Below are 15,465 nucleotides of genomic sequence, written 5' to 3' on the forward strand. Positions count from 1 at the left end.
AGATCGACCAGAGAAGACATCAATTGAGTTCAGGCCCTTGCCCCCTTGAACCTGGAAAATGGCAATTGCCTTCTAATTGGTCTCCTTGCTGCTTCTCTCCTCTGTCCAATCCATCTTCTCCATAACTGCCAAAGTGAATTTCCCAGTGCCTAAGTTTGATCCCATCACCCTCCTTTTCAATAAACTATTGTCTCTAGCATCACATATTAGCTATTCTATTTGACCTTCAGAGTTTTCCAGAAATTTGGCCCAGCTGACCTTTCCACCTTTACTGAGCGTGACTTCCCTCCAATACTGCAGGGTCCAGAACTTCTCTCTGTTCCTCACACGTGGGTCTCTGTCTCCCATCTCCTTTCTCTGGGCTTGTCTTCACCCACGCATGGGATTACTGCCTCCTCCCATTCTTCAAGATGCCCCTCAAACACCATCTTTTATGTGAAAACGTTCCTGATCACTTTATCACCCCCTTAGATTTATTCTGTAGGTATAGGCAGATGTGGACACGGAAATGGGCATTCCTGTCTGTGTAGACAGAAAAAGACATTGCTCTTCCGCTTTGGTCTTTCTATCCCCAGTGCCTAGCACATTACCTGGCAAATGCACAATACTGAAAATAATCTGGATCTCATCAAATCTAAAGGTCTGTCCCCTGATGCTGATTGCAACCCACCCCTGCCTGCCTATTCTGTGAATCTCTCCTCCATGTCTTCCCACAACGTTCATCACAGAAGGTCCACTGAACATGCTAGAATACTTCCTCACTTCCTTCTGACTTCATAAGGATGCTAAGGAGGCACTTCGGTTGTTTACCTGTCATCCCTCACTCCCAAACCAAGAACATACCATCTCCTCTTTCTGTCACACAATTCCTTGTTCACAATCCTGTCTCAAATTCTTCTTCAGAAGTCCACATTGGCTCCATGTTTCAGGTGCACATGCCCATCTCATGCCTTTTCTTGCCCTCTGTGTACTGCCCATCTTCAGATCTTCAGAGGTGGAAGGAAAGGTTCCAGATCTCCCTGACATGAAGCAACACTGGTCAAATGTTTGTTTTGGGAAGATATATCTTTGCTGCTATGAGAAACTCATATCTAGTAAAAGAGTTTTGCAATTTTCCCAAAGCAATCCAGCCTCCTTTTACCCGTCTTTTTCACCCTGAGCCCAGCTTATCATCCATCTGCTCTTTCTATCCCAGATCCACTTACTCTCAGAGTAGTTCTATAGGTTATCCATTTAGCTGCATGTTGAAATCTGGGCAAGGCCTATTTCTTATGTGTTTGCTGTTTCCTAGGTAGATGGATGGGCCAAACTCTTGGAGTAATCTCAGTTCTCTTTCAGAAAGCTATGCCATGTTCTGGGGTCACAGTCAACAAAATGTCATCTAAATGGGAGCATATGGAGGACTCACCATTAACAGGGGATCTCTCCTTGAACTACAAGTACATTGACTTATCTCAATTACATGGGTATCTTTGGGGAGCAGGCACCCTTGCTCTTCAATGCCTCATCTGATGATGATATTAGCATTACATCTTCTGAGGAATTCTGAATGACATTGGAATATGAATGGGAGACCCCTTGTTTCAAGAGCCTGTAAAGGGAAGTGTTTTATGTTACTGAGTCAAATGCTTTTTCATTGTCAGTGTTAAGGCTAAAATTCTAGCTAGTCTGTCTAAAATATCTAATGAGAGGTCGCCAATAAATTATAAGTTTTAGCAAGAGTTTGGCTTTTAAGCATTTATTAAGGAGAATAAGAATTTGGTAAAGAGAGAAAGGCCTACATTCCTCTATCTATTAAAGGGAGAGAGCATTCCTAGCTCTGCTCTCCATACAAAAGAGAGTGAGTCAGAGCGCCAGCCTCCCCCTTCTTCCTCCCACAAGCAAACGTCACTTCCTGACACCAAAGAAAAGACGCACGGTCTTGCCCTCAAAGACCTTCACCTCATGGTGTAGCTTTTCTACAGTAAGTCTCCAGCAGGTGGCGTCATTCCAATTGTTACATCAGTTGACAAACCAAAAGCCCAATGGGATTTAATATTCTTTCCATCCTAAAGTCCATTGTGAGGTGTTGCATAAGTGGTCCATTTTGAATATCATTTGGGCAAACCTGTTTTCTTCCTCCTAATTGCCTTTTTGAGTATGCCTTCAAACTGTGTATAGAGAGCTCTCATAGTGCTGACACAAAGTACATCCTTACCAAAGGCTTGTCGATTGATTGAGGACAAGCTCCTAGGGCAGATGGAAGGCAGTAATGATGGGCTCATGTACAGAAATTGGCTGTGACAAGGGGAAGGCTTTAAGACCTGAAGACAAGAAAGGAAAAGACAATGTGGGATGACAAGCAGGTATTTTGAGGTGTGAGGGAGGAGAAGGAATTCGTGTTCTAGGGCCTCTCTTCAGTAAAATAAAGAAGACAAGAGCTTCTGTTGAGATCATGCAGCTGGTTGCATGGGGCCTTAAGAAGGCATTTTGGTCACTGAATGCTTCTCAGTTTGGCAAGGCCACAGTGCTGGGAGGGCTTGATGGCTGTTTGAATGAAAACAGATCTTGCCAGGTGTGAACATTGGGCTAAGTCTAATAAGACTGAACTCGATAGAGATGAAGGTAAAGTCTTACATGTGGGTACAAAAACATTAACTGAACTTGTGTATGATGGCAGAAGCCATGATGGATAGACAGCATTTGTTCTCAGAAGGATCTGGGGGGTTTTGAGTGATGAAAGCTCCTTCTGAGGTAGATGTGGAAAGTGGCAGCCAATAATAGTCTAGCAAACTTGGACTACATCGAGATGGGGTAGGGAGGAGGGAGGGGACATACACTACCTGCACGCTACCCTTGTCACATCTCATCTGGAATCCGGTGTTCAGTTATCAGCATTATGGTTTAAGAAAGGCATTGATAAGAGAAGAGCAACCCAGATGTTCAAGAATAATTTGAAGATCAGATTAAGGAGCTGAGCATTTTAGCCCAGAGAAGAGAAGATTGGAGGGGTGCGTGGCATTTTAGCTGTCTTCAAGAAGGAGGGATTCAACTTGTTGGGTTTTGTACAAAATGGAATAACCCAAAACAACAAGTAAAAGGTGAAAAGAGGGGACAGCTAGGTGGCACAGTGGATAAAGCACTGACCCTGGATTCAGGAGGACCTGAGTTCAAATCCAGCATCAGACACTTGACACTTACTAGCTGTGGGACCCTGGACAAGTCACTTAACCCTCATTGCCCACCCCCCTTCAGCCCCCACCCCACTCCCGCAAAAAAAGAAAAAAAATGTAAAAAGAGATATTTCAGCTGAATGCCAGGAACTATCCTATACAACTTGCAGCTGCCACCATGGTGTGCACTACTTCAAGGCTGATGGGCTCCCCCTCCTTGGAAGGCTTCAAACAAAGGCTGGATGTCAACTTATGGAGGATGTTACTATGGATACTATTTTGTGTATGAGTTGCACTAAATTGCCAGTGCTTACCATCAAACATACATTTCGGGGCACCTAGTTGGCACAGTGAATAGAGCACTGGCCCTGGCTTCAGGAGGACCTGAGTTCAAATCCGGCCTCTGACCCTTGACACTTACTAGCTGTATGACCCTGGGCAAGTCACTTAACCCCAATTGCCTCACAAAAAACCCCACACATATCACAGAATCTGCATTAGAGTTAACATCCAAAAGATATAACCAAATGAAAATGGTGAGTTGGTCATGTAACAGGAGAGAAGAGTGTTAGGTGGATCACTCCTTTGGGTCATTGGTGAAATGGGGGCCTTCACCATAGAGATTCCTAAGATGCTGAGAGGATCCACTTGGTTTCATATCTTCAAGGATGTGGATGGGAAGGCTTGGGTGGGCTGCAAATTGTACCTATGGAGAAATGGCCCTCATAGATTTGATCACAGACCCAATGAAGAATGAAAGTTAGGAAAGAAAGGGCATGGACAGCCACGGGATGAAATGGATTTCAAGGACTTAGGAAGAAGGAACAAAAACCCTTCTTCACATTCCACCCTCTAAATATATGATAATGTGAACAGGATCACTTTTTCCTGGGGATGAAAGGATATGGAAAAGGTAAACTTTTGAAGACAAAAGATAGGCTTTCCCCCTCAAAATTTCCAGTGAATAGGAATAAAGTAAATCCATGTTATTCTGTGGTCCATTGGTTGCAAATTTTTTAAAATTCAGAACTCAGTTTATACAGGACTTCAATTACTCACCCCAAAAGACAAACACCTTGTTTTTCACCTTAGTTCTCCAAAGCATACCCCAAAGGGAATAAGAGCATGCCTCACTTCTGCTGGACATTTCTAACTTTCTCACTTGAGACTGCACATCCCACTCTTAGCCTTGCCTTCCTTTCATAGTCTCCCTTCTACCTGTTGACTTGTACTCTCAAAAGACTGTTCTTTTTCTGACACTCTTCTTTCCTTTGCATCCTGTCTTCTCTCATATATAGACTTGGAAAAATGGCTTAACTCAACCATTGTCACTGAAGGCCTTTCTCAAGCTAAACTACCAAGCATTCAAACTCTACTGCAAAGCACATAGCTCAGATGGGCTGGTCATGTTATTCAAAGGCAAAATGTCTGCTTGCCTGAAAGTCTGTTTTACAGAGAACTCACACGAGGAAGGTCTTCATATAGTGGTCAGAAAAAGTGACACAAGGAAAAAAAGTTACACAAGGATACTCGCAAGGTCTTTCTGAAGAGCTTTGGAATTGAATGTGTGCCATGGTAGATTCTGGCAAAGGACCACTCAGCATGGTATGTCTCCTCAAAGAAGGTACTGTGCTCTCTGAGCAAAGCAGAATTGCAAATGATCAAAGGAAACATCAGCTGTGTAAACTTAGAGACATCTTCACCACAAAAGTTCATATGAACTATTTGTGCCTGACTTATGGTAGAGTATTTCCAGCTCCTATTGGTCTGATCTGCCACAGTCAGACACGGTGCAATTTGGCTCCAACATAGTGATATCATTTTGGTCTTCTGAGAATGAAGGGCAATAACTGACTGTTGTCCACAACTACCAGAGATGATCTGCTCAGTGTCCTGGAGGCCTCTTCTTATATCAGCGTCAGTGTAGCTTTTGAGCTGTCCATTGCTCATCTCTTCCTCTTACTACATGTTTATCTGCTCTCCAGCCACGATGTTTTATGGATGGAATTAATTGTTGATAATAAGCTCATATGAATGCCCACTCTGAAGCTCTTCATTTAGCTTTGAGTGACTTAGGGTTTTGATTCTTTGCAGATTTTCATTCCTTGATTTGTGGCAATCCAGCATTACATAGGAAGCATGTTGCTTGTTAAAGAGACAGGATTCTGTTTCAAAGAGAACTGGGATTCATTAAAACCCTGACACAATTTCCAAAACAGGGCTTTATAAATAGAGTTTGAGTTAGATTACATGAGGGTCTAGTTCCATGATTCTATTTGTTTTAGGTATTTTCTGGAAGTTATATGTGGATTTTGAACTAAGATATTTTATAAAATTCTTGGTAGGGTTTAAAAAAATAAGTTCAATAAATGGTAAAATTATATATATATATATATAATTTATTTATATATATACATATATATAAAGATCCTGTGTTAGGGATTGGAAATAATAGTGTTCAAGAGCAATTATTTTGTCTTTGGACTAGATGTGTCTCCTGGCACTGCAGAAAAATGATTAAAAATTAAAAAAAATAAAGGCAACAGTGGAAAATATTACTTTTGTATTTAGTATTACACACACCTTTGCACATGTGGATACTTGTCTGAATGGCTGGGTGTAATTTATGTTCATTGACACTTGGTTCAGGAACCCTACTTGAAATGAGGCCAGAGGTCCTTTGGTGCCTTTCAACTGTACATCCCCTAGAGTCCTGAAATACAGAACTTAGTGCCTTAATATCCACTGTTGTGTTCAGCATTTTAAAAAAGTCATCATATGACATAAAGCCCTTTCATCATCAAATGAGAGAGAAGAGAGAAAGAGAAAGAAGGAGAAAGAGAAGGAGACAGCGACAGAGACAGATACAGAGACACTCGGAGACACAGAGATAGAGAGGAGAGGAGAGGGGAGACAAAGGCCCAGAGCCCTATGTGTCTCTCTGGAAGATCACACTCACACATCCCATTTTGGAAAACCTCTCCCTGCTATAACCACTTTCAAACAAATGCCAGATATTTAGAGCTACATATGTGAAGGTAATCTAAAATATTATAAGCCAAAACACAACGGATTCTTCCCGGATGTGAAAATAGAACTCCCAGCATGGAGTTACTAAAGAGCAGAGGAAAAGTTACCAATGTGTATCAACATTTTGCAAACATGATTTTGCCCATCTGCAGCTTTTAAATTTTAAATTCACTTTATCTCTCTCTGTTGCAGAAGTCCAGCAATATAAGCTGCTCTTACCATCATTTTAGTAGGACTTTGTGAAAGAAGTCAATTCATCTTGTTCCTGAGTTTTCTCCTAACAGCCTGTAGCAGTGGCATTTATCACTGATAGGGTCTCTGAACTTTTAGGAGAGGTTTGAGAATGAGGTGGTGGTGGTTTTAGGGTGGTGTGTGTGCTGTGAGAAACCTTTGTATGATATGGGTAGCCTTGAGTAAAGCAGGACAATCTACCTTCTGGAAGTCTAATCAGTCATTCAAGAAACATTGACTAAGTAGCTGTGTGTAAAGCTCTGGAGAAAATACAAAATTTAAATAAGAGAAGGTCATTGTCATATTTTCTTTTCTTTGCTCTTTACACTTTCCTTTCCTTTCCTTTCCTTTCCTTTCCTTTCCTTTCCTTTCCTTTCCTTTCCTTTCCTTTCCTTTCCTTTCCTTTCCTTTCCTTTCCTTTCCTTTCCTTTCCTTTCCTTTCCTTTCCTTTCCTTTCCTTTCCTTTCCTTTCCTTTCCTTTCCTTTCCTTCCCCTTTCCTTTCCTTCCCCTTTCCCTTTCCCTTTCCCTTTCCCTTTCCCTTTCCCTTTCCCTTTCCTTTCCCTTTCCCTTTCCCTTTCCCTTTCCCTTTCCCTTTCCCTTCCCTTTCCTTCCCTTCCCTTCCCTTCCCTTCCCTTCCCTTCCCTTCCCTTCCCTTCCCTTCCCTTCCCTTCCCTTCCCTTCCCTTCCCTTCCCTTCCCTTCCCTTCCCTTCCCTTCCCTTAACTCTCCTCTCCTCTCCTCTCCTCTCCTCTCCTCTCCTCTCCTCTCCTCTCCTCTCCTCTCCTCTCCTCTCCTCTCCTCTCCTCTCCTCTCCTCTCCTCTCCTCTCCTCTCCTCTCCTCTCCTCTCCTCTCCTCCCCTTCCCTCCCCTCCGCTCCCCTCCACTCCCCTCTCCTCCCCTTTCCCTTCCCTTTTCCTTTCCCTTCCCTTCCTATCCCTTCCCTCCCCTTTCCTTTTCCTTTCCCTTTTCTTCCCTCCTCTCTCCTCCCCTTTCCTCTCATATTCTATCCTTCCCTTTTTGTTACATCATACATAACCAGATCTATGCATAAAGATTATCCTTACACAGATACCAAGCATTTATTAGGGCAGGTGAAAGCTGAGGAGCATTGATCTCCAATAGGTAGCAATGAAGGTCTGGACAACAGGGATGGCCCTAGGAATATTATGGGAAAGATGTAAAAGAGTATGTGTAATTTGCATCAACTACAATTAGAGGATTCTAATCTAACCTCTTATGCTTATCATTCTTCCCCAGTTCCTTGTTGCCTTTATCAGGAAATCCAACTCCACAGTCTGAGATTTAAAGCCCTCCATAGTATGGAAAGGGCCATTCCCAGACATCTCATATCTGCTTCTATTCATTACTTTTCTTTCAAGTTCCTGAAGAAAAGGCTTTGTCTCCTGTCAAAATTCCCACCTGTCCTGATACCTTCAATCTTATCCACATTCTCTTTCCCAATGCAGATCACATAGCCATACCTTCCCCTTCTGTGATCTTATCTCAGTTTCTCCTTAGGAACACCAGGCATCTGCTGGGCCACTTCCTTCTTTTCTTTCAATTATTGTAGCGAGGATGCTGGCAGAGCACATGCCATCTCCCAGCACTTAGTCATTGATCTCCAATGAGCAGTCATTTATGGCTCTCCACACACAACCAGCCCGTACACTTCATTCAATATACCCTTCTTGGTCGACATCCTTTTCTTCACTTCTCCATAATTCCACACTCATCGTTCACCATTCCCTGGTCACACTCTCTTATCAAAGGCATTGCTATGATCAGAAAGTCCATGGAGGAAATTGGAAGGATGGAGGTGGGGCTATTTCCAAAGGGAAGGATGGAGGGTCAAGCTTTAGTAACTTTGGGATGTTTGTGGCAAAGTGGATGTGCCACTCTTGAAAGGCCCAGTGCGCAGAGTGAGAGAAGTGGCAGTCATACTGCTATCTTCTGCCCTGATCAGACCACATATGCGGTATCTTGTCTCATTCTGAGCATCTCATTGTAGTGATTAGAGGAAGGCCACCAGAATGGAGGAAGACTGTGCTTTTTTTTACCATTGGAAGATTGGCTATAGGAATAGAAATTTTCAGTCTAGAGCAAAGAAGATTCAGGGAGTATATGACCATTGGCTTATTCTCTAGAGGAGGTGTTCAGCTTGTTTGCATTGGCCTCAGAGGGTAGGAAGAGGGTCAATGGGTAGATAGCCGGAGGAGGCCAATTTAGCTAAATATAAGGAAACAATTTCTTGATCATTATAGCTATCCCAAAGTAGAATAGGCTGTCTTATTTATTTATTTATTCATTCATTTATCTATCTATCTATCTATCTATCTATCTATCTATCTATCTATCTATCTATCTATCTATCTATTCATTCATTCATTTATCCATTTATTTATTATCTATCTATTTATTCATTCATCAATCAATTAATTAATTTTTGTGGGGCAGTGAGTAGACACACTGGAGATCATATTCTTGTTAATCTATGAGCTCTGAGATTCTGTGATGTTTCTGTGTGTTCTTGGATGTTGGATGGTGTCTGGAAAACTTCTAACATTGACGATTATTTTATAAATGGGGAAAATAAATGAGTGAAAGGAGGAGGAAAAGTTCAAACCAAAAATTTAGCAAATTATTTGGCTTGATCAAATAAAATTATCCCAAATGATGGAGCTGATTCCAATTGCCTGGTTCCCATGTGAAACAAAGATGAGTATGTATTGAGATGATTTTATTAACTGTCATAAAATCAATGTTAATATAATAATAAATCATGTAAAAAGTATATGCAGTTAGTCTTTTTGGCTTGCGGCTCCCCAAACATGGTGCATGCTCATACTGCATTCTAGGGAGTGTTGATGCTGATTTTCTACATTAGGTCAATAGACCTAAAAGCAGTGGATTCTGGGATACACTCTTACCAGCCTTAGAATGGCCTGTCATTATAGTGTTTAATACTTCCAAGCACACAATAACTAACATTTCCATGGCCTGTGAGGAAATCATGCTTTTCTCCTCTACCTCACTGAGAGTTCCTTTATTCTGATATTTTAGTTAAAATTTCCAGTGAAAGTATAACTTCATCTGTTTCTGTTGTGTCCAATTATTCATGACCCAATTTGGGGTTTTCTTGGCAAACATAGTGGACTTGTTTCCCATTTCCTTCTCCAGCTCATTTTACAAATGAGGAAACCGAGGCAAATAGGGTGAAGTGACTGCCCAGGGTCACACAGCTAGTAAGCATTTGAAGCCAGATTCGAACTAAGGTCCTCCTGATTTCAGGGCTGGTGCTCTATCCAATGAGACACTTAGCTGTCCCATACACTGTGTAACACCATTTGATTTCAAGAATTCTAGTGATTTCTTCATATAGAGATTACTGAACCTACGTAGTCAGAAGACCTGTGTTACTGAGTATTTCAGCTATTGGCTATATTAGATGGCCAGTATGGTTCTTTCCAACTCTAAAATCCCATGATTCCATTACACTACTTTTATTTATTATTAGTATTCAATGAACAAACATTTATTTATTTATTCATCTATTTATTTCTATTCATTCATTCATTTATTTATATACGTATTCATTCATCCATCCATGCAATCATTTATTTATTTATTCATTCACTTATTCATTCATTCATTCATTCATTCATTTGTTTGTTTCTTTGTGGGGTGATGAGGGTTAAGTGACTTGCCCAGGGTCACGCAGCTAATAAGTGTCAATTGTCTGAGATCAGATTTGAACTCTGGTCTTCCTGAATCCAGGGCCAGTTCTTCATCCACTGTGCAACCTAGCTGCCCCCAACAAACATTTATTGTTTCTTGTATAGTAGCACAGCCCCAACTGACAGTGGATTATTCAATAGAAGGTCAACAAATACATTTGTTAAACACCTACTCTGCTCTGGAGAGAACACTGGAATTGAGGTAAAAAAACTGGGTTCAAATATTAACTCTGTCTAACATACTAAGGCAAGTGGCCATGGATAAATCAAGTTGACACTCATTTATTAAGTAGTGCAGATATGTGAGGCAATCTGCTAAGCACAGGGGATACAAATCCATCTGGGCTTTAAGGGACCTCACATTCAACGTGCAAAAAATTACAGAAGACATACATTCAGGCAATTGGAGGGAATGTCAGAGGGAAGTCGTCAGTGGCAGGATGGTGAGGAGTCTTGGAGAATGTAGAATCTGAGTTTGGAGGTTCCTCTTTTGCAATATTGGGATGATAATACCTGAGGAACCTAACTTGTGGGATTGTTGTGAGAATCAAAAGGGAATCTATAAATTACTTTACAAACCTAAAAGCAAGATAGAAATGTGAGCTTTTAAAAAATTGTAGTACGTGCCCAGAGTTTACCATGCCAAACCCCACTTTCATTGGTGAACTGGGTTTCCAGAGAAAGGCTATCATAACTTCTAGCTCATAAACCCCTGGGTTTTCTGATGGACTGGCAGAAAATACTTGGGTTTTCCCAAGAATTTGATTCTGACTTGAATGATCCCTACTTGTCAAGTGTATTGCCTCGAATTCCTTTTTCAGTTATTATTAGACTATGTGGAGCCTAAGTTCCCTCCCCACTCTGAAATTCAAGGATCCCATGAACAAGCTGGGACTGTACTGACTAGGGAAGAGACTGTCATGTAGAGTCAGAAATGGTGTATTAGCGAACCCAAAAAATGGCAAGGGTGTGGACCTAAGAAAGAAGTCTCTAGTGGAGTGCCACAGGTCTTTATCTTGAGTAAGTTCTGTTCTGCTTTTGTGTAAAGGCTAGATGGCACGGTGATTATGCTTGTAGCTGCCATAAGTCAGGGAGGGACAGGTGTCAGGCCAGATGGCATCAATCAAAAGACCTTCAGCTACTTCATAGAAAATGTACGATGGTTAACTTAGTACAAGTCAACAATGCAATGTGTTAGCTAAGACCACTGATGCCAGAATAGTCATATTAAAAGAAGCATGTATGTGTGTGCCTTTGTGTTTGTATGTGTATGTCTGTATGTCTGTGTATATGTGTTCATGTGTATTTGTATGTGTGTATGCATGTGTGTATGTGTGTGTGTGTGTGTATAAGCCTGTAAGTAATTCTTGTTACCAGGAAGGTAGAAGGTGGGGACCTCTTAAGCTTGAGCCTTCTGAGCTTCAGTGGCCTAAATTGAGCCAGTGTCTGCTCTGTTTGGCATGAATGCACTGAGGCCCTAGGATTATTGGGATCCCAAGAGAAGGGCATACAGGCTCAGGTCAGGAATGGAGCAGATCAGAGCTCCTAAGACCTTCTGGCCTGGGTAAAATGAGGAGACCTAGGTTGGTGTGGGATCTGAGAGTCCCAGCAGCTGCTGTTCAGATCAAACTCCACCTGTGTGGTGGCCAGTTAGAACTGTTAGAAGCACACTGTGGAACAATCATTGATAAACTGGAGGGTGTCTAGAGTATGGTAACAATTGTGCTGTTTATCAAAGGAACTGGGAATGTTTGACATGGAGAAGAGAAGCCTAGGGTGAGGGAAGGTGCCTTCAAATACTTGAAAGATTTTTAGGGAGAAGAGTTATACCTAAACACCTTGTTCCCACTGGGCAAAACCAGGTATGATCAATCAATCAATTGATATTTGTTAAGCACCTCATGTGCTAGATACTGTGATGAGCACTGGGTAATGATGTGAGCAAGTTGCAAATAGAAAAGTTTAGGCATTAAAATGGGGAGGGGATGGTTCTTAAGAGTGAGAGTTGCCCTCAAATAGGATGGGTCCCCCTCCATCTTCCTCCTCACTGGACAGCATTAAACACTTGTGAAGGATAATGCCATTCAGGCACAAAGAGGAATGGAGAACCCCTGAAGCCATTCCCCCCTTGCCATGCTCCAAGACTTTGGGGTTCTCTGAGGAATGGCCTGCCTCCTCCCTGGAAAATGCTCAGATCTCTCAGGAGACAGCAAGTTCAGAAAGTCCATTCACACTTTAAAATGCTTGCAAAGTGCAGAATTCTCCACCCCCCCAAACATCCAGTAATTCACACGTGAGCCAGTTTACAGCTATTAGCATCTGACAAGCACACCCCTTTTCAAATGCCTTTCTGGTTTGCCTTTTTAGCATACGAGATTCACATTGCCATCTCTGAAGTGGAACTTGTGAGGTGCTTCTCAAGAAAAAGAGAGGAGTTGAGAAAATGTATCTCCCTTCACTGCAAAAGTGGGCAAATGTTGGGGGGATGGCCACATTCAGCAAGACTCAGTGGGCTGGCTGTTTTTCATCAGTTAGTCAAGCAGTCAGTGAATTAGAATTTACTAAGGGACTACTGTATACTAGTATATGGGAAGACAAAAGAAGGCAAAAAACCAGTGTGCCCACAAACAGCTCACAGTCAAATGTGGAAGACAATGTGCAAAAAGCTATGTACAAATAAGACACAGACATGCATATTTAGGTGGCACAGTGGACATGGTACCAAACTTGGAGTCAGGAAGACCTGAGTTCAAATCTGGTCTAAGACACTTAATAGCTGTTGATTCTAGGCAAGTCCCTTAACCTGTTTACTTCAGTTTCCTCATCTATTAAATGAGCTGGAGAAGGGAATGGCAAGCTATATTCCAGTATATCTCCCAAGAAAACCCCACATGGGGTCAGGAGGAGTCATCTATGACTGAAAAACAACTGAATGATAACAATCTGCATACATACAACATAGTAGAGGTGCATATGTAAAAAATATGACATATATTATATATGTACTATTGTGTGTATATTTGTATATAATACATTGGGGCTGATCTCAGAGGGAAGGTACTAAGAATAAGGAGGACTAGGAAAACCTTCTTTCAGAAGGTCGGACTTGAACTTAGATTTGAAGTAACCCAGGGAAGCTAGTAGATGGAGGTGGTAGGGGAGTGCATTCCACGGATGGATGAAAACCAGTGAAAACCCTCAGAGATAGGGGAGTATCGCATGCAAGGAAGAGCAAGGAGGCCAATGTCTCTGTATCACTGAGTGTATGGAGGAAAGAAAGTATAAGAAGACTGGAAAGGTAGGAAGGGACCAAGAGATAAAAAGTCAAACAAGATTTTATATTTGATCTTAGAGCTATTGAGAGCACCTGGAGTTGATTGAATAGGAGGGTGATATGGTCACACTTGTCATTTTAAAACTATCAAGTGTCTGGCTCTGTAGAAGGTAGATTAGAGTAGTGAGGGATGTGAGACAGTGAGACTGATGTCAGGTTACTGCCATAGTCCAGGTGTGAGAAGATGATGGCCTGGGCCAGGGTGCTGGCAATGTCAGAACTAAAAAAAGGGAATATATACCAGAGATGTTATGAGGGTAGAATTGATAGGACTTGAAAATTGATTGGATATGGGAGGCCAAAAGGAATGCAGAGATAGACAGAGAAACAGAGACAGCAGATACACACAGAGGCAGAAGCAGAGAGACAGAGACAGAGAGAAGGAGAAGGAAGAGGAGAAAGAAAAAGGAAGGAAAGAAGGGAGGTAGGAAGGAAAGGAGAATTAAAGGAGGAGTAGTTTAGGATGACATTTCAGTTGTGATTGTGAGCCTAGGAGAATGATAGTACCCTTGACAGTAATAGCAAAATACAAAGGAGGGAAAGATGATGAATCAAGTTTTGAATTTGGTGAGTTTATGATGTCTATAGGAAATCCAATTTGAGATATCTAAAAGGCAGTTGGAGATGCAAGACAAGAAGATAGGAGAGTGGTTAGGGCTGGGGAAATCTGAAAGTCATCTGCATGAAGATAAGAGCACAGGAGCTGATGAGATCACATAATGAACTAGTATTGAGGGAGAAGAAAAGGGGATCCAGGACAGAGCTTTTAGAAACTTTCCCAGTTAGCAGGGGTGATGTGGATGAAGATCCAGCAAAGAATACAGAGAAAGAGCTGTCCTAGAGGTACAAGGAGAGCCAGGAGAGTATCCTGGAAATAATGTGATTGAAAATGACAGAGAGAGTGAGGTGAACAAGGTTTGAGAAAAGACCATTATATCTGGTGATTAAGAGATCATTGGTAACTTTGGAGAGACCAGTTTCAGTGGAAAGGTGAAACTTGAATCAAGACTGTAGTTAGGAAGAGAGAGAGAAAAGGCAGTGGAGGCACCTATTTATAGCCATCCTCAAAGAGTTTAACCAAAAGTGGTAAGAGAGATCTAAGAAATAGATGTTAGCAGAGATGAAAGGACCAAGTGATTTTTTTGAGGATTAGGGGAATGTGGGAGAGTTTGTAGGCAGAATGAAGGTAACTGGTTGAGTGTGGGGTGAGGACTAGATATTAGACAGAGTGAGAATGATAGAGGAGGCGGTGAGACAGAAGGCATGTAGAGGGCTTTGCCTTGAAGGAATTGGTCACCTCAATATGTGGGATAGGGATGAATAAAGAGTTACAGGCAGAAGGCATGGGATATGGAGGAGGAGAGGAGAAGCTCTCAAAAATGGCATTATTTTTTCAGTAAATTATGAGGTGAGGTTCTTAGCTGAGAAGGTGAGGGGAAGGGAAGCTATGGGAAATTTGAAGACGGATGAGAAGGTTCGGAAAAGCCCCTCCAGTTAGTGGGTTGGCTAATCTGTTAGGGAAGTGTAGAAGCAATGTTTTGATGCAGTGAGGGCCCAACTGAGAAACTATAGCTTCAAATTGTATTAGACCAGTCAGCGATTGGGAATTTTCTCTATCTCCATTTAGCAGCAAGGAAACAGGAGCAAAAGCAGTGCATGGTGGGAGTGATCCAAGGCTGGGGTTTAGAGAGGATTGAACTTCCATAAGAAAAGACAGAAGAGACTTAGAGAAGGGGACCGTATGGAGTCAAGCTTGAAATAACTTCCTTCCTGTAAATAAATATTAAATAAACAATGATTCTTAATGAGGCAGGAAAAACTCTTCTCCACAGGTGGCTAGTCAGTACAAGAGCAAATGCTGAAAAAACCCCAATGGCTTTTTTAGATTCCAGTGTAATTGATTCTTGTCTTTTGTAGGTATAAAACCTACTTTGTTTGCTCTACAGCCTTCATTGGCTCCCTACAGTCCATTGACTAAAGCCCA

This window comes from Dromiciops gliroides, chromosome 5 (assembly GCF_019393635.1).
Source record: "Dromiciops gliroides isolate mDroGli1 chromosome 5, mDroGli1.pri, whole genome shotgun sequence".
Classification (NCBI taxonomy): domain Eukaryota; kingdom Metazoa; phylum Chordata; class Mammalia; order Microbiotheria; family Microbiotheriidae; genus Dromiciops; species Dromiciops gliroides.